We start from the raw sequence: 24,354 nt of genomic DNA, 5'->3' as shown, positions 1-24,354 counted from the left end.
TTCTCTTTCAAAACAGCAATCACGAGGTAGCATAGTGGGGGGAGTTTGGTTACGAAAATTGTTCAAATGTTTATTACATTTTATACAGATTAAGATGGTGTTGTCCCCAAGACTGCAAATATGAGAAACCACCAAGGAGCCGACAGCGATGCAAGCCCACAAGGGTTTATTTACATGCTCGAGCTTGGGTCCAAGTATACTCCACACAGCAGAGCAGGGGCTTGGTCCCTGAAGTGGGTTACAGCTGGGTTTTTTATGGGCTGGTCTAGGGGATTTTCAGAAGGGGTGGAGGAATTTTTTTTCATTCCAAAATGGGGGGGAAGGATGGGGAAGTTTCTTAAGATCTGATATGGGTTTCTCTGCCAAGGGCATTCTGAGCTCTGGTGTCTTTCTGATATGGGATTCCCTGCCAAGGACATTCTGTATTTTTTTCCTGTAAAGTTCAGCTCCTATTCACAGGGGCCTAAGATGCTGTACTTGTGCTAATGCTAAACTTAAGGTGGAATGGCTTTAATTTTTCTTGGCCTCCACAGATGGCAGGTATTTGAAATTGAAGAAACAGTACAACCTGAATTTAAACAGGAAGACTGTCTTTGCGTATCCTTAGCCAGGAAACAGTTCCTGGATTGTTGGAAATAAAACAAAAGTTGGGTTTAAGATTAGAGATGGAACTGTCAGTACAGTAGAACATGACCATTGCAACTTTGCCACAATTATTAATAAAACCCCTCCATTTTGTACTTTTTAGTGCAGAAGACAAGGAAAGGATGCTGCAGGAAGAAAGGTATAAAGGATGTTACACAATTAGTTTCACTGAAATGAAGGAAAAAAATCAAGTTAAATCAATACAGTGATGATGTTGGTTATTTTGCCCTTTTTATCTTAATAATCTACATAGGCAGGTTGCTGCAACTATTATAAAATGTTTATTATATGCCAGTCACTGTTTCTATTTAGTGAAGATTAAAAAAAATAAATAAAGTGCCTACCTTTCAGGATTCATAGCCTACTGGAGATAATGCATACACAAATGATTAAAGCAACAAACTAGAGTTTAAATAAGTTCATGAAATTATGAGTATTGATCTTTTTTGAGAAAGGTGAAAAAATACTACTTCGGAAGGGATCATTTGGCCAAATACGAGTATAATACAAGTAGAAGTATTCTTTTAAGTCAGGGGAAAGAGGCATTTTTATGCAGGAATAACAGTTTGTACATAAGTGTAAGCAACAAATAAAGCTATTTGTCTATGAAATAACTCAATTTAGAGGTTCTTTTATTCTTCCGATGACAATTGTGATGAATTAAGCTAAAATGTTGTTCAGTTTTCTATTCCGTAATGAATTTTGTCAATCAAAAATATATCTCTTGGTAAAAAAAAAATCAAAGTTCCTACACAAAATGAAAAACAAATGCTTCTGTAGTGACGGATTCAATGTAGAACTTTCAAAATCTTCAGGTTATACATGCAACCGCATAACTAATAGTAATACACAAAAACAATCCTGATTCCTTATAAAATTACTTTTTAAAAATCATGTAAGATCAATAAGCTCCAAAATGTAAGCTCATTTTGTGCAAAAAAGGCAATTTTCTGAATTGATAAGTGTATTTTCCCTACCCTGTTAGAAACAAGTTGTTGTGTCATTGCTTAATTTTCAGTCACTTGAATTAATTGAACAGTGCTTTATCAATATTCATTTTAGTCTAGTTTGTGATTAGTTATGTCAATTGCTATTGCTAATCAGTCTAGAGATAAAAATCAAGGTTTCTAAGAAATGTACATACTAAGCATTGTCTTCCTTTCATATCTCCCACCAGCAAAATAAATGTTTAGAAAGTACTACATTAATTCAGTACCAAAATGTCATGTCACGGCACTGAAGACTAAATATTCAAACATGAATCATAAAATATTTAAATTGATAGAATAAAGCATAAATTTCCCTAATCTGTTACATTTTATGATATGTGAATATATTCCAATGTAAAAAGCACTTTGAAATTTTATTTGTACAAACTAGATACAAGAGAGAAGTCCCTTTAATACTTGAGCAATGTGCATACATACACCTATCAATGTAAAATAAGTTATGCATATTTTTACAATGTATTTAATTCTCTATATACATCTTTGTGTTTAAATATGCCTTATGGGATTTGATTTCCCATTAAACATTTTAATATTTGGAATAATGTTAAATTTTGAAAATATACATGCACATTTTCAGTTGTCAGATTTGGCCTTAATCTTAAATCTACTAGTACTCTTTATTCAAAAGCTCAAATAAATTCTATGTGTATAGTTTGCCAGTAGTCCTAATTGTTGCAAATAAAGTAAAAATTGTCTTGAATACATGAAGAATACTCACCACTACTGCTGCATTAAACCTATTGTAATGCTAATTTTTTGGATTATTTTAATGCTACTTTCTGTAGAGAGGATCCACTTCCAGTTTCTCATCCCTTTCCTCAAGGAATGTTTATATTACCAGCTTTTTGGAGTTTCAAAATGTTTCCCGGGGCATGTATTTTACTAGGTTCAACTACTATAACTAAAGATATCAACCTAAGGATTCCTAGGATAGAAATAGAGAATAATAGCCCTAAATGAAAGTGTAGGTTTATGAGATCTTAAATAGGATCTATTATAACTGGTATCTTCACTGTTAAAATGAGAGAAGCGGAGACAATCTAAAAACTCTTTCATGAAATAATAGAAATAGATAATTTAAAACTTGAATTTAAAAATAGTCATTTTATGCATAAGAACCTATGTCTGCCCAATTAGTTACTGGTAAAACTAGGTAGAGACACTACCCTTAAAAATAAAATAGTTATTTATTTCATCAGCAAACTGAGTTTATTTGGGGATAGCAGAGGGATTACAGTTCAGGACATGCAAATATGGCAAATCATAGGCAATTCTAGAGAAGAAAGTAAAAGAACTTTATAGAGAAAAAGGAGGAAGTTGGGAGAGGTTGTTTTGAACAAATTCTACTGGAGGAAAGCTAGAGTTCAGTGTGGCAATGGTTTCTCATTGGCAGAGCTGTGGCAGTGTCTCAGTGGCTAGGCTGCCCCTGGGCAAGGAGAAAATATTCCTTTCCCCTTGTGGGGTACTGTGAACCTCTCCCTGCCCAGAAATGTGAAGTATAAGCTGAGATGGAAAGTTCAATCCTAAATGTCCCCTTTGCAGGGCTTCTCTACTCTGTTCTAAATGAGATTTCCGTCTATTAATTTTCATGGATACAATACTAGAGCTTTTAATTTATATACTTGAATTATAAGTTAAATAGTAATCAGATCAAAGAAAAGTAATATTAATAATAAAGGCTCTGAATCATTCTGGCTTCCACGGTAAATCTTCTAAATCTAATGGGATTAGATTAAATTTTTAAACATGATTCACTACAGAAGCAAAATTCTGATAATTATGTCTTTATAACCACCAGTTCAGTTCTATATTCTCAGCACTCAGTGTGTCACTAGAGTAGATATCTAATCAGCCCTTCTCCAAATCTAAATTTCAATTTTAAACACATGAACTAGAAGAAGGAAAAAAAAACTCCAAGACCTAAAAGAACAAGGTTTAAACAGTTGACTGTTCTGGAGCAAAATAACTGACCAGTTTTTGGTTTTATTTTATTTTATTTTATTTTTTATTTTTTGTTTTTTATCAAGAGCGGAAGGGAGACCCTATGTTGACAAAAGAAGCTACAGATTTCTGTGGATACTGAAATCCTATAAAATTGGTATCATTCCTTTTCAACTTTTAAAAGTCTTTTTCAGGTAAGAAATAAATTGAGTTCAGATCATTTTTGTCAGAACACTGTTTCAAAAAATGAGTGAATGTTGCATTCTCAGCTCTGCCACTGCAGAGCTTGTTATAGCAACCAAGTTTGCCCAATTTTGTCATTTAAATGTTGCTGTTAGGTTGTGATAGATGGAAAAGAATTTTCAAACTGTGTTCAGTTCCCTGTTAGCTTTCCCCTCACTCAGAATAGTTTTCTATGTACCCAGATCAGCAAATCCAGTGACTTTTGTACAGATATTTATTTTGTTATCCTTCATAATTACAATTTTCCTCTATCTCTTGTGCTTACTGTTGACATCTCAGTTTAAATAAAAGCCAATGCTAGTATCTGTAAGTACAATGATAGAATGCATGCAACATTTTGTAGAGTTGACTGCAGTATAAAATTATTCCTGTGTGTGCTATGAGGCATAGTGTAATATATAACTATAGTTTTTAACCTGGGTAGGCTATCATATGCTTTAAGCACAAACTTCCTCTTTCATAGCTACACAAGAACTTGATTGTCAAGAATCAAGAGTTTATATTGAAAAAGTCATAAGAATATAACAAAAAAGAAATAGACTTTAATTTCATATTTTACTGTGTTTTCCTGTATTGATTTTGTCACAGAAATTTTTTACTGCGCAAAAAAATGAAAATTCATGATCAATGATATTTAATATACTCTTTCTGATTTTACTATATATAATGTCAGTCATAATCAACTATTGTACTAGGAGTCAACCGATTATAGGCCCCCTTCCAAGCCCTACCTAATTGCTTTATTACTTACAATCTGCAATAATGCAATGTATGTATTTTTAATAAAACAGCATGATGAGAATCTGCACATAGAAATTATCAATATACATATGGAGAAATAGGTGTGAAGCAGACCAACTAAAGTCCTAAGAAACTGTGCAACAAGAACGTTAACTAATGCTTTAATTATCCTGATAAAAATAATAAAAGCACTAATGCAGTTAAAATAACATGTTGAATTCCTACCATACAACTGGGCTTTACCATTTAAAAGAGTGAAAGTAAATTGCTTAAATAGGAAATAAGCAAGACATGGGGCTACTTGTTTATGAAAACACAGATGAAAAGTACATCATATGGCTTCATTCATATGTGGAATATAAGAAATAGTGGAAGGGATTATAAGAAAAAAGAGGTGAACTGAGTAAAATTAGAGAGAGAAACAAACCATGTGTTTTCCTAACATCTATATCTGAAAATGTGCCCTCTGACACCAGTCCCAAATTCCACTAATTAAGATCTAGCTTAGGTACTATCTTATATGGTTTTCTGCTATATATTTTTCACTCTCAATTATTTCTTTTTTCTTTCTGAACTTCTCTTGGAAGTTCCTCCAAGCCTTCAAAGCTCTTGTTTACAAGCAGTCTTATATTACTCTCATTTCTAGTTTTGGGTATTTTCAGTATTTTTAACAGCCATTTGTGAAGAATGATTGTCTTGAGATTCTTAACATGACTCATGGTCTTGAAAAGGCCATTCAAAATATTCACTTTTCCTCATGCTCCAGCAGATTTTTTTTAAGTTCTTTGAAAAGTTTACCGTTATCCAGGGAGCAAAAGAAATAGCTTTGGTTACCTTTTAAAGAGTTATCAGCTAAGATTACAGTGTTCCCGCTCATCAATTTGCTTTCCTACACTGATCTCTGACTTGAAACTTTCAGGCTGTCTTGAAGGTCAAGTAACAAAATAGCACTATTCATTATAGGGAACATCACTCCTGCCCTTTCGTTTGGAGGACCCTGCTGTTCCATAGGTATGACAGTAAAAGGAGGGGCAGGAAGGCTCCATCTGCTTCTGACCTTTGTAAGCTTCATTTTAGTAGAAGCAAGGATTAATGTAGAGAAATGTCTCTTCTTTTGAAAACATCTTGTTAAAATTTCAAAACTCAAAAAGGTGTCCAAATGTTCTATTTAAAGAACTTTAATTTTAAAATTAAAAAAATATATTATACATTCACTAGAGGCCTGAACTGTTAGAAATTCAACAACTCTCCTCTCTCATGGAAAATATTTGACTTAATATGCTCTTTTATATCCTGTTGTCAAGATAACTCAAGCATCTGCTTTATGACAGGACTTCAATCAGCATGGAGTTAAGTATGACTATCCTCTATTTCTTTTTATAGAACGGATTCATTGTGTTTTACATCTTCTAAGTGACAATTATTCTGATGGATTCCTCTCACAATTTCCGTCCTCTGCAGGCTCGGCTGGGTGACAACTGATGTTCTTTCAACAGCATAAAAATCTGACCTATAAGAACCTGACCTGAACTGGCTTATGAGCAAGAAATGAAATTTCATTTTATGTGAATCATTGTGTATTTTGACTCTCTTTGTTTTATTACAATAGCCTACTCTACTTAATTTGTTCTTATAAATTGGGTTAGCACAGTGTTTTAACCTAGAAAATAGCATTGCTCATTCAAATATGAAAGTTAGCCACTTACAGTATTTATGATTTTGGAATTAAATTTTAACAGCTAAAAGCTCATATTTTATAGATCGATCTTAATAATTCCCTAATATAAAATTATACTCATAATCACTACATTAATATGCAAGCAGAATTTCCCTGAACAATTTCCTGAAATGTGTATCATAAAAAGAATGGAATCCATCAGATTAATCTTTGAGTTATTTTTCATGTACATCTTACCTTTTTCTAAAAGTTTTGCTCTATTATTTTATTCTTTGGTTGTGATATTTTTTCTCTTTGAGTTCAGAGATAACATTTAGTTGAGTTCTTTTCCAAATAGATTTTTGCCTGGTTTCTAGGTTGTTGCTACATTTCCCTCTGGTCAGCATTCTTCAGTCTACTGACATTTTAGAAGTATGTAACAATATCTTGAGCATAAGTGGCTCAGAAGTTGCACTACAATCATTCTTTATATTCTTCCTAAAGGAAAACTGGATACATTCTTCAAAATTAGAAATCTTAGTCTTGTCCCTTGCTTTGCCCTACAACCCCTTTTCTGAAATTCCAAGACATAAAAACTAGTATCAAAACCATTCTCAAACATTATGTACTTTGTAAAAGTGTATTTTTTCCAAAGGCAACTATATATCTATCTGAAATATCATAAAATAATAACCAATATAACCTAACTATTAAAGGAATCTGGGGCTTAACTTCCACTTTTTAAGTATAAGATAAAACATTATCACAATTGAGATTCAATGATGAATTTAGAATTCATTACTGACTCATTTTTTAAGAGATTTATTATTCTGTCAAGAATAAAACTAACAACAAAAATATGAGATAATTTCAAATCTGTAAATGAAAAGAAAGTCTGAGGTGTTTTTTTTCTTAATTTAATATAAATTGGGCAACAGTACTAAAAAAGAACCTACAGCAAGCAAAATAAATTTAACCTATTCACCAATATCTTTATATTTGATGTCCATTTTATTTTGACAGGGAAAATGCCTAGATTTGACCTTAATCCACAACTCTGTTGAATTAAACAGGGGAAGGAAGGGAATTATGTGGGAATTGTATGTACTTTGTGGAATCAAGGTGTGAGGAAATAAACAGGAAGTTTACTTGAAGAAACTGTGAATGTGTGTATGATTGGTGCATCTGTGTGCAGGAATAAATTAAAGAAATAACAAAGTTTAAAAGAATAAAAAAAAGATAACAAAGTTTGATTACATTTCTTTTATGAGCTAATTTTTTTTGTCTGTCACTTATAAGAGATGGAAGAATTAGGCTGCCCTGATGAAACTATGTAACAAAGACATAGAAAGAAAAATGTAAACTAGGGAACTTAGAGGCAGTCTGTAAAATAAAGGAATATATACTGGAAAAAATGGAAGTAGAGTATGTACAGAATAAGAAAGTGATAAACGAAAATGATGAATGAAGACAAATTAAATAATATGAGTTAGAATAGAAAAAATAGGAAGAACATGGAACTGCATCATTTTCTAGCAATTAAATCACTATATTATAAGCCAAGCCTAGATTTACAAATATATAATTATAATGTCGGTTTATGTCTGATAAGATTTAGAAAAAGACTACATTGACTAATAAACTTGTTTTCTTATTCTTAAATACTGGGAAAACATCCATTTTAAAATTGCATTTATTATTATATTCTCTTGACAATCATCCAAAACAGCAAAATGAGAAACAAAAATAAAACATCAAATTCAAAAAACCCAAAAGTATCTAAAACTCTGAATCCCAAAACAGGTGAGGTTATTTCCAAAAACTTTTGGAGGTCAAATAATGTGTGCAGAAAAATGCAGATCAGCATATCCAAAGCTACAGATCTTAAAAAAGCTTCCATAGCACATTTCATCAAGTAAATAGCACACTCTGAAGTGTAAAGCAACAATTTTCATCTTTAATGATGGAAAGCAGTGCAAAGACGCTGTGTGATTTTGCTGGGTTGGTAGCTTGATGGTCAGGGGCTACAGGAACGAACATATGGGCTGTTTTTGTGTCTAGAAAGGAATATTATGTTTCAGCAAAGGGGAGCAGAGATATTCTGTGTTGTCAGCAGCCTTCTGGTGCTAAACTTGACTGACTGGTGAGATATCAATTCATACTCAAATAACTCTAACATATGGGGGAAATTCCAGGAACACAAACCTAGATTCCACCCCATGATGAATCATTGGATTCAAAAAAGAGAAAGAATTCAAAAGTAACAATAATAGATGTAAACAAGGCATATAAGGAAATAGAACCAAAAAATGAAGAAAAAGAAAACTTGCCAAATACTCATCGCAAAAATGTTGCCGTGGAACTGCTAAAAGTTATCACAAAAAGATCATGGTTAATTATAAAACTATTGAAGTCATCATCTTAGTTACACAAGAACAATAGATATTTTCCGAGAGAAAAATAAAGGTAAAATGAAAATAAAATGTTAATTTTCATTTTCATCAAAAATGAAAATTTTTAGATGTTTCATAGAAATAAAGGCTAAGTGGAAACAGAACAAATGTAATATACATTGTTAAAATCACAGAGGAGAAAAACAGAGAAAACGACTCTGAAAGCTGGGCAAAATAAAAAGAGGATAAACAAAAAAAAATTGAACAAAATACAAAGAAAACTAAAATAGTGATTTTCTAAGCAAGATCCAATACACTCTTAACTAATATCTCTTAGTTGGTCCAATCAAAATAATGGAAAAAACATTAAGAGATTTAGTTAATAGAAAAACCTTTCACATATAAGAGAACACTTCAATATACTTCATTAAAGAAAATGCTTTATTCTAGGAGCAGTTGACTTAAAAGTATCTACTATAAAATAAACTCTGGTAAGTTAACTGAATTTCAAATTTCATAATATATATCATATATATATGAATGCTTTGGGCAGCTAGAAAAAAATTTTTTTTGATTCATCTATCAGGTGAAAAAATAGGCTGACCTTCAACTTTCCACAGCAATACTCAATGTTATAATGATTGTGAAAAACCACCTATATAATCTTCAAGGAAAGAAAGTGTGACCTAATAAATTTATAGATAGCCAAACTACCATTCAAACATGAATGAAACAGGGACAAGGGAGCAATATTTTTGAACTTACAAGAAACCAGAGTTCTTAGGAAGTTCATCTGAACTGTAAGTTCATTTTGAAAAAATTCTTAGAAAACATATATCATCCAAGAAGAGAAAAATGGCAAGTGAGCAGTCAAGGGGCATTGAATCTATTTAAGTGCTTTATTGAATAAGAACTAAAAGAAAAAGGAGGTATTATAGTTACAGAAAATAATGTAACTTTTTAGAACAATGATGAACTGCAAAAAAATAATATGTAAGATACTCTAAGTATGCAATTTCCAAATTTTTAAGAGCTGAAGTAGATATATATATTATTTATGTACCTAAATAATACTTGAAGACATAAACATAAATCACATTAATAACAGACTTTAATAAAGCAAGAATGCAGAAAGAGTGAGTAGAAATTAAAAATCTCACAGAAAAAGGAATGATTTTTTTCAAAATATACCTTACTGTATCTTTTAAATTTTGACCTATAGATACAAATAACACCCATTCAAAAGGAAGAGAAAAATGAATGAACAAATAATAATCAGCTAATTAAATAACTAAATAAAATTCCTAATTTGCTCTGGAAAAGTATGTATGACAAAGATCTCTATTTGGTCAAAAGGCCTTAATACAAAGTATTACAATACTTACATAATATCCCCATGCTACTAGCAACCTTTAAAAAATACCTAGCTGTGGTTTAAGGTTGATGGAGGGTAAATTTGAAGTTATTTTAATATTGTAAACTGAAATGTATTACTCACATAATGTATAAAGTAGTGAGGTATTGCTGTAAGGATACCTGAAGCTATTCACTTACTTTTGTTACCTATGTATTTATATTCAGATAACACTTTATTTCACTGAGGGATGAAAATATCAGAATTTATTAAAATTTTAACATTTTACTTTATTGCTAACACTCATTAAAATTTTCTTTATAAACTTTGTTTATATATATATTAGAATCTGTTTAAACTAGTTATACTTTTCTCCTTGATTTACATAAATAAAATGCTTTCTTAAAAAACGTGGTATGTTCACTCTCAGTGTACACACGATAAGATGCACACGGATTTCTTTTACATCACCAAATATTGCTGGTACATGTAGTTACATTTTACGTGTTGGTGACATAAGAATTGTTTAGCTCAATTCTATTTTTCTGGTGGAACCAGTAATATACACTGGACTCCTATTTCTGAAAATGAACTTCACACCATAAATTTGTATCACAATTGATCTTAAAATATAATAAAATAAAAACAAAATAGAAAATTATTTCTCAAACATTTCAAAGGCAAACACTATATACTTATATATTTGAAAAAAACTTCTTTTTAGAGGTGTTTTTTAATTTTTTAGAGGTTTTTTTTAAAAAAAAAAAACTTTGTTTTGGCAAAGATTTCTAAAATTATCGATGCAGTGAATTTTCAAATAAAAATGTCTAGTTTTTTTAAATGTCTAGTTCTTTGTTGATAAATTCCTCATAATAAATACTGGCAAAACTTTTTCATCTACAAGCTTTTGTGCTGCATACCAGAAGTCATCAATATTGAAGTTGTTCTAGCAATTTTATGTACAGGAATTGAATGGCTTATAATAACAAATTCTAGGGGTATAGAGAGAAGAGGTTATATGAAGCTTCCAGAATCAAAGTTTTAATATGTTATAAATATTTAGTCATTACTGTCAAATTATAATAATCCAAAAGAAAACTTACAGGGTTTTGTTTCTATAATATGTCATAATTATGTATCTATATAAACTTGTTTTCCTATGTTTAGTCACAACATGAACTGATGCAATTATTTCACTGCATCTTTTTTGAAAGAGCTATTATGAAATACCTATTTTTTTTTAAAGATTTATTTATTTACTTCAGTGAGAGAGAAAGAGAACATGGGTGGGGAAAGGCAGGGGATGAGGGACAGAGAAACCCAAACAGACTTTAGGCTGAGCTCAATCTCATGACCCTGAGATCAGATCTAAGTTGAAACCAAAAGTCTGATGCTCAACTGACTGCCACCCAGGAAGCTTGATATACATATATTTCTAAATCACATAACTTAATTAAAATTGATGTTTTAGAGTAAAATCAAGAATGCAATTCCCATAAAAAGAATTGTTACCTGTTTTGTTCATTGACCCTTAAGTAGTGTCCTATAATCAAATATGTAATAACGCAATGAATGTTTGTTGAAATAAACAAGAAAAATTTCTGAGCTCCTGGGAAAATGAGACTTAAGAAAGACTAAAGTACTATTATGCTAAATCCATAAAAGTTTTATAGATGAAAAGTTTGGTTTTCATTACCAAAGCAAATACCTATAAACATACCTACATATAAAATAATGCTAAAAATAAGACAATTTTCTATTTTCCCAATGAAATATTTCCAAAAACAAATCTTTGGCCAATTTTACTATTTAAATTTGAGATATGAAAAAAATTAGTAAAATGTCTATTTAGTTAATATAAATTATGTTTACCTAATAAATAACATTAGTTTTATGATTACCTTCTAAAGAAAAGTTGTTAAATCTTTTAAGCTAATCTTTAAAGATCACCATATTCTTCCATAAAATACCTTTGTAAATCAAATGTCTATTATTCTAGACTGTACATTGTTCATTTCTAAATTGTATAAAAGATAGCACTTTTGGAATCTATATGTCATTTACGTTCAGTTTGTCTTTAGCTTTAAAATTCCCAACAAACACTGTTTTTTTAGTTACTTAGGTCACCTCCTATCCCCCTCCCTTCAGTGCACTTTTTTTCATACATTTTAGCACAGTTAAAGTCATCTGGCACAATAACATTCCACCCAAGGATCCCTGACATGATTAATTTCATTTTTTCTTTAGTTTGTGTAAAGTGAGGTTTTGTCTTTTGTGATATGCTGTTCTATGTGTTTTAATATATATATAGAGTCATATTTCAGTACCATATAGAACCATTACTGCCTTCACCCTATGTGAAACACCTTGTGTTTCCCTTTATTAAAAAAATTTATTTATTTATTCATGAGAGACAGAGAAAGAGAGAGAGAGAGAGAGAGGCAGAGACACAAGCAGAGGGAGAAGCAGGCTCCATGGAGGGAGCTTGACACGGGACTTGATCCTGGGTCTCCAGGATCAGACCCTGAGCTGAAGGCAGAGCTAAACCACTGAGCCACCCAGGCTGCCCTGTGTTTCCCTTTTATAGTCAACCAGCACCCTCTGCCTCAACCCCTGAAGACTACTGATGTGTTTTTTATATAAATGTGATTCTATAATATGTGTTTAGTTGAGACTGTCTCCTTCCATTTAACAAAATGCATGTAGGATTCATACGTATTGTTGTTTAAATCAATAGATGATTCTATTTTACTCTTGAGCAATATTCCATTGTATGGATGTACCATGGTTTGTTTGGATATTCATCTGTAAAAGTCATCTTGATTATTTTGAGTTTTTGGCAATCATCAATAAACCTGCTAAAGGGCAGCCCTGGTGGTTGAAGTTGAGGGGGACTACAAAAATACAAAGTTTATCATTTTTCATATCTGGCATTTATCTTCACCAAAGAGTTTATTCAGGATTTAATTTTGATATCTGAGTTTCTTTCAGAAATTCCTCATACTAATCAAACAATGCCGACCATTCCATGTTTGAAATTTTGGTCTTTGTTTTTAGGAAGCTCTCAGATGGATAATTTTGTCATATAAAAAGTTGTCTAGAGTGCCCATTGTAATTCTTAACTATACTACTAGGTGGATTCATGCCATTTTGAAGGATTATAATGTTATAAAACATTATAATGAAAGTACACATAAGAGAATTCTGGGAAATTTTGAAAAAGTATGGACTTAACCTGAGACAAATCCATGAGAGTCTGGTAAGCATTATTATTTTTCTAAGATTTTATTTATTCATGAGAGACACAGAGAGAGGCAGAGACATAGGCAGAGGTAGAAGCAGACTCCCTGTGGGGAGCCTGATGTGGGACTCGATCCTAAGACCCTGGGATCAGGCCCTGAGCCAAAGGCAGACGCTCAACCACTGAGCCACCCAGGCATCCCTGGTAAGCATTATTTAAATATCCTGGTTGTGAATTCCTATCTCTGGTCCCCAACCTGAAAGTTGTCTATCAGTGAATAGAAGCATAGAGAAGAGATTTTTCTGACTAGATTCTCATGGATAAAACAAAGAAAGATTGTGGAATGTTCTCCTAATGTTTTGATAAGTAACTCAAGGCAAAGTTTCTCCTGTAAGAAATCAGTTTAAGAGGACATTTTTACTCATTAGCCCTCCAGTCTGCATGAAGACAGGGACATTCTGAACCAAGGGTTGACCTTCCTGAGAACTATCTTTTATACATTCCCAAAAAAAAAAAAAAAAATGAAGAGGAGAAATACATTAGTAATATGGCAGATTCCACCAGAGATATTTTAAATCTGCCCATAATAAAAGAATCTCTAAAAAGAAATACCCTCATTTCTTGGGAAGAAAATACAGGGTGTGGTGAAAAGAAATTGATCAGACTCAATCCTGCAATTATTTCACCATGACAAACCATATCTTCATAAACATCTAGACCCTTGTGGCAGGAGACTCAAGGGACCAACAGACCACAGAGCTTCTGAGTAAGTCTCAACTGGATCTTGATGGGGTCTCTAGGACTGTTGATGCCCCTATAAATCATATAAAATGATGAAACTGCCCACATGAAACTGAATTCATTAATCTTATTAATGTGTTTATCTTAGTGGTGATAGTAAGAGAAAGGTATTTTATATTGGATTTATTATTGGGATAATGTGAATTAAAGCACAGCATTTCAGTCAGGGGAGTATTAAAATTACTTGTAAAACAACAGTTTTATATTATTGGATACAGCTAAGCAAGGGTCTTAAAGTAATTCTTCATATGCATCCCACCTGTGCTGATTATCAATTTATTAAGATAAATTGTTTTGCAAGAATTTACTGGTGCAAACAGTGATATTCTATTGACACAGGAATTAAGAAAAGATGTGTGGCCTCTATAGTTTTTACCATATAGCTAGAAGCAACTAAACTAGGGGTTAAGTTGTACCACACAAACCAAAAAAATGAAGTTAGAATGTTAAACAGACTACAATTCCTAAGGGGTCTTAATAGGGTATAGTGAGACATCTGGATTTTATTCTAATTGTAATGAGAAGTCATTGGGGGAGATTTTAATAATATCAATAATTCTGCAAAGAAGAATACAGGGGAAAATCTTTAAGGTAAAATCTGGAGACTACACTAACCTGGAATAGTGCATATATATGAATAAATAAGTTTAGGTATGCTCAATTTTAAGGCTCTCTGGACAGCTGCCTTCACACTTATGACTGCCTCAGGCCCCTTGTTAACAAGATGTTATACAATTTACCAAATACTTAATTGTTGTACTTAGGATGATCCTCTCAATGCTGAGGTATCTGATTCTCAGTTTTTGTAATGCATAGGTTTCTTCCCTCTGTGCTCATTTCAAAAAAAATCCAATTACCAAATCACATTTTAATCAGACACTAATTTTTACTTTCTTCAAAATGTCTGCTTTCCATACATAGATAGCCGATCTATAAGAAAATTAAGTAGACTTGAATAGTATCTTATTTTCAAGAAAATAACGTAGATTACAAAGAGAAAATGCAGTAGTGTGAAACTATGCTGTGTACACTTAAACCTTGCACTGGTCTATTAAAGGAGTAGTTGTAGAAAAAAACTTTATGAAGATAGAAGTACACAAAATGTCTTAATTTTTCCTTCTTAAGCTAGTTTATTCTGAAGATTAAACCCACAGTAAAACTGTGTTATAACTATTTGACAAGTTAAAATTTCTATTCATCCAAATTTGATGAGGAGTGGTCAATAATAAATGACAATATTGCTACTTAAAATTACGTAATTTATTAATCTAATCCAAATGGCTAAAACTCTAGCTCTATCTACAGACATTTGATAGTTTTTGAATAGCACATCTAATTGAGAGTCAGAATGTTACAAGCATTTGCAAAATTTCTGCTCAGTAGGTATCTTTTAAGAAAGAAAAAAATGTGAACAAATTCAATTATTTGAAAGTTTAACTATAGCAGCAACACATGATTGAAGTATATCATCCTAATTTTTTTATTACAGATTGTTAGAGTATTCCTTAGATTGTTATTTTGAAGAATATTTACATTGCATAACATAAGTAAGAAAAGCAAATTACATAATGTTCCTAGAGAAGTCTCTTGGTTCTCTAGTCCACTCTATTTTTATAATCTATTTTCCATTTAAAATAACATTTCCTCTTATTTTTAGATACATTTAAAGCATAGATTTAATAATTAGTTAAATTTTGTACTCTGAGTGAAATGGATATCTTATCTTGAATTATTTTTAAAAAGAAAAAGTTTATTTTAAAATCCACATAACACTAATCAATTATAATTCTTCAGGAAAATATTTTGAAATAATTTTCATAGAGAAATGTACATTAATCTCAAATGACTCTCATAACACACAAAATTGATACAATGGTACAACAATGGTTCAAATTTTCTAAAGTACATTTTGTAATGGCAAACTCAGACACTTAAAAATTTTATAACCTTCCTAGGGTTGATTGAAAAAAAACAATATATCACTTTTGGTTAGAAAGAGAAGATTACTTAGAAGGTGATGATAGTAATTACATGAACACATCTGAATGAAATGGATCAAGTAACAGACTCTTTTCCTGCAACCTTCCAATTTAAAAAAAAATATATTTAAGGCCTGTTTTTATAGGAAATTATTCTCATTCAGTAAATTTGTAAGTTATTTCACTAAAATACGGTTTTACCAGAAAATAATTTTATAGTTATATACAGAACATGTACTTATTTCTGAGTTTTTAATCATAGATTTTGAAAGCTCAGTTCACCAAAATATATCATTTTCTAATATCAATAAAACAAGACCTTTTAGAATTAAAACATCATTTGCTTAGCCTCTTGTACTGAAGTCTTTTAAAAAACATTCTGTGTATGCTCAAGGACACAGGCACATACGGTCATCATATAAATGGATAATTGAGTCAATCAAAAAGTCTGCTACTTACAAAACAATCATAAGAGAATATTATGAAAAACTATATGCCAACAAATTGGACAGCAAGAAGAAATAGATAAATTTCTGGAAACATATAAACTACTAAAATGAAAACAGGAAAAAACAAAACTTGAATAGACCAGTAACCAGAAAAGAAATTGAGTCATTAATCAAAAAACTCCCAACAAACAAAAGTCCAGGACGATATGACTTCACACGTGAATTTTACCAACATTTAAAGGAGAATTAATACTTATTCTTCTTAAACTATTCCAAAAAATAGAAAAGGAAGGAAAACGTCCAAATTCATCCTATGAGACCAGTATTACTCTGATATCAAAATCAAATAAAGACATATATATACATGAAAAGATGCTTATCATCATTTATCATCAGAGCAATTATCCCTGATGACCATAGATGCAAAAATTCTCAACAAAATACTAGAAAATGGAATTCAAAAATACATTAAAAAGATCATTCACCACAATCAAGTGGGATATATTTCGGGTGGCAAAGGTGGTTCAATATTCACAAGTCAATCAATGTGATACATCATAGCAATAAGAGAAAGGTCTAAGAACTATACGATTATTTCAAAAGACAAAGAAGAAAAAAGCATTTGATGAAGTACAATATCCATTCATGATTTAAAAAAAAAATCCTCAATGAAGTAGGTTTAGACGGAACATAACTTGACATAATAAACGCCATATAAGTCACAGCTAACATCATCCAGAGAGCTCTTACCCTAAGGTCAGGAACAAGACAAAGATGCCCACTCTCACCACTTTTATTCAACATAGTGCTGGAAGTCCTAGTCCTAGTCCTAAACAAAATAAAAGGTATCCAAATCAGTAAGGAAGAAGTAAAACTTTCACTATTTGCAGATAACATGACACTATATATAGAAAACTGATATAGAAAACTTGATGGACTCTACAAAAAAAACTGCTAGCACTGATAAATTCAGTGAAGTTGCTGAATACAAAATCAATTTGCAGAAATCTGTTGCATTTATAAACACCAATAATGAAGAAACTGAAATTAAGAAATAACCTATTTACAATTGCACCCAAAATAATAAGATATCTAGGAATAAATCTAACCAGAGATGAAAAACCTCTACTTGAAAACGATAAAACACTGCTAAAATAATCAAAGATGACACACACATTCCATCTTGATGGATTGGAAGAATGAACATTGGTAAAATGTCTATACCATCCAAAGCAATCTACTCGTTTAACACAATCCCTATCACAATATCAACAGTAATCTTCACAGAGCTAGAACAAACAATCCTAAAATTTGTATGGAACCATGAAAGACCTGGAATAGTCAAAGCAACCTTAAAAAAGCAAAGCAAAGCTGAAGCCATCACAATACTGGACTTAAATTTACATTACAAAGCTGTAGTAATCAAAACAGTTCAGAACCAGCACAAAAGTGGATTTACAAATCAATGTGACAAATAGAAAATCTATAAATAAATCCATAATTATATGGTCAATTAATCTTTGAGAAAGCAGGAAAGAATGCTCAATTGAAAAAGACAAGCTCTTCAACAAACAGTGTTACGAAAACTGGGCAGCAACACACAGAAGAATGAATCTGGTCCACTTCCTTACACCATACACAAAAATAAATTCAAAATGACTGAAGACCTAAATGTGAGACTTGAAACCATAAGAATTCAAGAAGAGAACACAAGCAGTAACTTATTTGACACATGCCATAGTAAATTTTTCCTAGATAGGTTTCCTGAGTAAGGGGGGACAGGGGAGCAAAAATAAACTATTGGGAATACATAAAAATAAAGAGTCTCTGCACAGCGAAGGAAACGATAAACAAAACCAAAAGGTAACCTATGGAATGGAGAAGATATTTGTAAATGATATATCCAATAAAGGCTAGTATCCACAGTACAGAAAGAACCTCTACAATTCAACACCCCAAAAATGAATAATCCTAATAAAAGATGGGCAGAAGACATGAACAGATATTTCTCCAAAGAAGACATGCAGATAGCCAACACATACATGAAAAGATGCTTATCATCACTTACCATCAGGGAAATACAAATTAAAACCACAATGAGATATCACCTCACATTGGTCAGGATGGCCAAAATAGTTGGTGAGAATATAGAGAAAAAAGAACACTAGTGCACTGTTGGTAGAAATGCAAATGGGTGCAGTCACTCTGGAAAATACTATGGAGGTTCCTCAAAACGTTAAAAACAGAACTACCCTACCAACCAATGACTGCATTACCAGGTATCTACCCTAAGGATACAAAAATATTGATTCAAAGGGATATATGCATCCCAATGTTTATAGCAGGATTATCAAGAATAGTCAAATTATGGAAAGAGCCCAAATGTCCATTGACTGATGAATGGATTAAAAAGTGGTATATACATACAGTGGAACACTACTTAGCCATAAAAAAGAATTAAATTTTGCCATTTGAAACAATGTGGATGGAGTTAAAGAGTATAATGCTAAACTAAATAAGTCAGTCAAAGCAAGACAAATATCATAAGGTTTCAGTCATATGTGGAATTTGAGAAACAAAACAGATGAACATAGGGAGAAAAAAAGAGAGAAAGGCAAACCATAAAACAAATTTTTAACTATAGAGAACAATTTGAGGGTTGCTAGAGGGAAGGAGGGCAAGGCAATGGATTAAATGGGTGATACGTATTTTTTTTCCATAAATAGGTTCCTTATATTTCAGGGATTGAAATATAATATCAGCACAGAATAAGATTAAAAGTGTACTTAGATAAACACGGGGCCTCCTGACATGTAAAAAACAGTACTATTGAATAAGTGTTAATATTATTTTGGGTAATAAATACCTTAAAAATACTCAGAATAAAATGCATCAGAATATCAGGATTAAAAAAGGCAAAAATTTAGAGTCTAGTTTACATCCAGCCTTGCAATTTTATAGATAAATAATGAGGCCACCCATGATAAGCACTGAATGTTGTATATAAGTGATGAATCACTAAATTATTTTTGTGTGTGTGTACACATTTAGTTTTATTGTAACAAAGCAAATTGTACACTTTTAACTTTTAACGTTTAAAACTGAGCATCTTTCCTTTCCAGTGAAACAAAAAGAAAATTTCAAAATAAACAGGAACAAAATTACAATAGAGAATGTCAATTCCAAATAAGATCCTACAGGTTCTGCTGATTCTCCCATCGAGTGGCAGGGCTCAAGTCATCATTAGGAGAGTTTTATTTTAAAAGTGTCATCTTAAACTGCAAGGATGTCCATTAAACACAATTAAACATGCCAAAGGAGAAGCCATGTTGTCAAAATGCCCACTTAACCCACCCAATCATCTCAAACCCACCCTTTGCAGACCTTCTATAACCTCATTTTTTATTTATTTTTTTTTTATTTTTTTAAACAAGAGAAAGTAGACAGGTACATGTTGGTAAATGCTAACTGTCCATATTCATATAGAGACACAGTGTAATCTCTGAGCCCAATATACAGAGAAAGGAGGAAAAAAGCTAGAATTCTATGCACTACTAAACAGGGACCTAGCACCCTCCAGCTTCCGGCAGAGCTAAGGGAGCAGAAGGTTTTTCTTTTTTCGCACAGAGCACGGTGGTGTTGATTCCATAAAGTTTTTGTTGAGACAGGAAGTAATAAAAATGAATTTGGAACAGAAAGGGGTAGAGATTCTTTTCCCGCTGTATTCTGCTCAAGGTATTTCCCCTCAAAATAAGTTGAGAACAATGGTATAAAGGGAGAGAAAAGAGACTTCAAAAAAGGGCAAATGAGCACAAGAGGAGGGGGAAAAAAGAGGCGCAACTTGCTCCCAGGGACTGGAGAAAATTAAAAAAGGAAGGTTGGAATCCATCAGTGTTCCATTAGTCATCTTCTCCTTCATCCTCCTCTCCTTCCTCCCCCTCATCATCATCGTCATCTTCTCCAACTACATCCTCATCTTCTTCATCAATATCTTCCAATCCTTCTTCATCATCATCATCATCATCTCCTTCTTCTCCTTCTCCTTCTTCATCATCCATATCAGGAACCAAGTACCACTGTAATGGATTTGGCCAAATATCATCTTTGATGACGTCTCCTAACTCATCTGCACCTGCATCAGAATGGTCAGTAAACCAGGAAAGAAGCTCTCTGGTTCCTCGTGCTGTCTCTTCCTGCTGGCTTTATTCTGCGTTTGACTTGAACGTTATACGTTATATCAAATCCTTTCCAGATTTCCATTTGATTTCAGTGGACTTTGAAGATGGATCACCACTCTCATTCAGATGAAATTCTTTATTTTTGAAGTAAGGGTTTTCATCAAAATAAAAATCTATTCTGTAACCTGATTTAATATCTTCAAATTCTGTCACTTCAACTCTTGTCAAATAATGCAGGGCTTCTTCATCCTCCTCCCCCAGCAGTGCAGACACTTGTGGATGGTTGACAAATGTTGTTACCCCAAAATTGGGGATTTTGGCGATCAATTCCGGCCTCTTCTGAAAAAATGGTTGGCAGAGTTTGTTATATTTCTGTTCTACTTTCAAAATCTCACTGGCTTGTTCATTAAGTCTGTCTATTTCATTTCGTACTTCATCAATATGTTCTATTGCTTCTTGCTATTCTTTTTCTCCCTTTGGCAAATGCTGAGAGGTCGATATCCCCTCCGGCTTGGGGCCGGGAGGCAGCCTCGGTTTCTTCATTTGAGGTGCGACTGAGGACTGGTGCTTGGGGGCCATGCTGTGAGGAAACTCCACGAAACCGGGAGAGGAGCATGTCAGGAAGAAGCTCCAATTACTTGAATCACTAAATTCTACACCTAAAATAATATTGCACTGTATGTTAACTGGAATTTAAATAAAAACTTGATACCAAAATAATAATAAAAAAAACCCACAATGAGTTATCTCTTTATACCCGTTAGACTGTCTAAAATCAAAAAGACAAAAAAAAGTCTTAGTGAGGTTGTGATGAAAAAGGAACCCTCTTGCACTTTTGGTGGGAATGCAAACTGATACAGCCACTGTGGAAAAACAGTATGGAGGTCCCTCAAAAAATTAAAAATAGAACTACCATATGATCCAGTAATTCCACTACCAGGTATTTACAGAAAGAAAACCCAAACACTAATTTGAAAAGATACATGTGGCACCCCTATATTTACTGCATTATTTACAATACCCAAATTATGAAAGCATTAAGAGTATCATGTTAAGTGAAGTAAACTAGAGAAGGACAAACACCATATAGTTTCATTTACATGCGGAATCTAAGAAACAACAAGCAAAGGGAAAAAAAATGAGAGAGAGACAAATCAAGAAACAGACTCTCAATTATAGAGACAAACTTATGATCACTAAAGGAGAGGTGAGCAGAGTGATGGGTTAAAAAGATGGGGGTTAAGGAGTGCACTTATCCTGATGAGCTCTGGGTGATGCGTGGAACTGCTGAATGACTATATTGTACACCTGAAACTAATGGAATATTGCATGTTAACTAGCTGGAATTAAAATGAAAACTTCAGAGAAAGTTCTACCTGTATTGAAAAGCTTCTATTCATATGACCAAATCAAAATATGAAATTGTTAGGAAATATTCAGATTAATGGAAAAAAATAACCCAGTGTTTTGATGAGTGTGTCTTTTACATTTTTTATTCGTCCTAAACATTTTACATTCTTATGAAAATTAAAGATGCTTTTTTAACTCGTGTATTTTATTAGCTTCTTTTATACAAAATTGATGGCATCTGATTCAGGATCTCAGGAAGCATGCACAGACGGAATATAATATTACAATTTGGTGAGCTGCTATTTAAGAACCAAAAGGTCCCAATGGAAATACTGAGGGATCATGTAGTAATTACAGGAAGCTGCTATCACACCTAGCACTGGAGAACATAGAGAAAGGTTTGAAATTATTAAAACTCTACAATTTGAAAGAGCATTCCTACTGAGATTCAGACTACTGAGGAGGGGGAAGTTGTGCTTGGCACGGGTACGTCTGAGGAGTGTGTTGGGGCTGATTCTGGTAGAGAAGGTGACTGGAATCAACTGTGTTGATGGCACTGATGGAGGAGTAGGCAAAGGGAAAGGAACGTGTTTCTTCCTTCTCCAGCATACCACTGTCCCTTTAGAGGCCTCAATCGGCAAAACCTCAACAAGAAGCCAGCACCATGAAGAAAAATATCAGAGGACAGGTCTGAAACTGAGAGACAGGAGTTAATAAGCAGTAGAGATAGAAAGCAAGTAGTGATTTCTAACATTTATCAATTTTCAGGAGTTCATAATAGAATATAAAGTACGTTGGAAAATAAAAAATTAAATCATATTAGTATTGTAGGTTGAGTTCCCTGAGAAGTAGAATCAGAGATGGCCTTTAACACACAAAATGTTAAGGAGAACACTTCAAATCAAAACTTGTTCAAGGGAGGAAAAGAAAATAGGAGAGGGTGGAGAGAAGCTGAGGAGATAAAACCCTTAGCTAATTCCAGAGTGAGCACTGGAGCTAGCATTAACCTTTGGTTGTCCCAAGTTGGGCCATGATGGCCACATCTTTAACCTCTCTAATTAGTCTGTCATTAAATGTGGTCTGTCTTCAGGAAGGATGTTACCTTATGCAATCTTTGCAACTAAGGCTATCCCTAAGAAGGCTGAAGGTTTCTAGCTGCCTGCCTACACTGCCCCAACAATTGAGGCAATAGTCTATCACTGGAGGATCTAAGTGATACCCTTAGTGTCCAAAACATCAGAATTAACCACTGAAGTTATTTGTAATTATTCCACCTATGCAAGAAATATAAGATTTAAATATGGCTAAAATAGTGGCTACATATAAAATGGTGGCAACACCCAAATCAGGATGAAGAGAAACTGCATCACTCATGCATTGTTTGTAGGAATGTAAAACAGTGCAGCCACAGAGGAAAATAGTATTTCCTTATAAAGCTTAACCTACAATTACTATATTATCCAGCAAATACATGTTAGCACTTATCTCAGAGAAATAAAAACATATTCAAAGAAAAACCTACAGCAACTTTATTTGTAGAAGCCAAAACCTGAAAATGCTCAGTTTAGATGGACCTCAACAGGTGGATGGTTAAATAAATTGGTACAAGTAAACCATGTAATACTTGTCAGCAGCAACAACAAAATGAACTATTATTACACATACTCACATACATTAATCTCCAGGGACTTATGCTGAGTTTAAAAATGCCAATCCCAGAAGTTTACATACTGTATGATCCCATTTATGCAGCCTTTTTGAAAGAAAAACATTTCAGAAATAGAGGACAGTTTAGCGCTTGCCAGTGGTTAGGGACCAAGGGCAGGAAGGTGTGAGAGGGGTAGATATAAAAATGCAACACAAAGATCATTGTTGTCTTGGATCTGTTCAGTATCTTGACTGACAAAGGGCTACCTAAATCTATACAGGTGAAATTGTACAGAATTTATTACACACGCATACACATATACATATATGAATACAAGTAAATCTGGAGAATTTGAATGATTGGTGGATTATATTAATTCCAATATTCTGGTTGAGCTATTTTAAGTTTGCACAATGCTATCATTGGGGGGACAAAACGAATGAGGGATTTCGTTGCGTTATTTCTTACTACTGTATGTGAATTTACAATTATCTCAATAATAATTTCAATTTAAAATTTCTAACAGATACAGATAATAATGCTTATATTTAGACATGGGAAAAACCACTGTGAGGTTGAGTAATCAGAAGAGGGAATAAAGAAGACATTAGATCTTAGGCATTAGGTCATTTGTTTTGTTTGATAAGCAGAAGCAGGAAAGCACAATACACACTTGAGCACTATAGCAGGTATACACCATTATAATGATAGATTTTCTTCCCTA

At 32.8% G+C, this 24,354-nt stretch overlaps 1 long non-coding RNA gene and 1 pseudogene across 15 annotated transcripts in view; both read right to left on the bottom strand.

Moving 5' to 3' along the window:
* LOC144307445 (uncharacterized) overlaps window positions 1-24,354 on the bottom strand; it is a 478,537-nt gene that overhangs the window by 431,784 nt on the left and 22,399 nt on the right. For 4 of the 15 annotated variants that reach the window (XR_013374318.1, XR_013374319.1, XR_013374329.1 and 1 more), the window contains exon 2: window positions 17,205-17,283. The exons of the other annotated variants lie outside the window; for them this stretch is intronic. This is a non-coding gene — a long non-coding RNA (uncharacterized LOC144307445). The remainder of the gene's footprint in view (window positions 1-17,204; window positions 17,284-24,354) is intronic. 15 annotated transcript variants of the gene reach the window in all.
* LOC144307153 (protein SET-like) lies at window positions 20,045-21,211 on the bottom strand (annotated as a pseudogene).

The sequence above is a fragment of the Canis aureus genome, chromosome 38 (genome assembly GCF_053574225.1).
Source record: "Canis aureus isolate CA01 chromosome 38, VMU_Caureus_v.1.0, whole genome shotgun sequence".
Lineage (NCBI taxonomy): Eukaryota > Metazoa > Chordata > Mammalia > Carnivora > Canidae > Canis > Canis aureus.
Note: the sequence above shows the minus strand (reverse complement) of the source record. Positions and strands in the feature narration are given on the sequence as shown.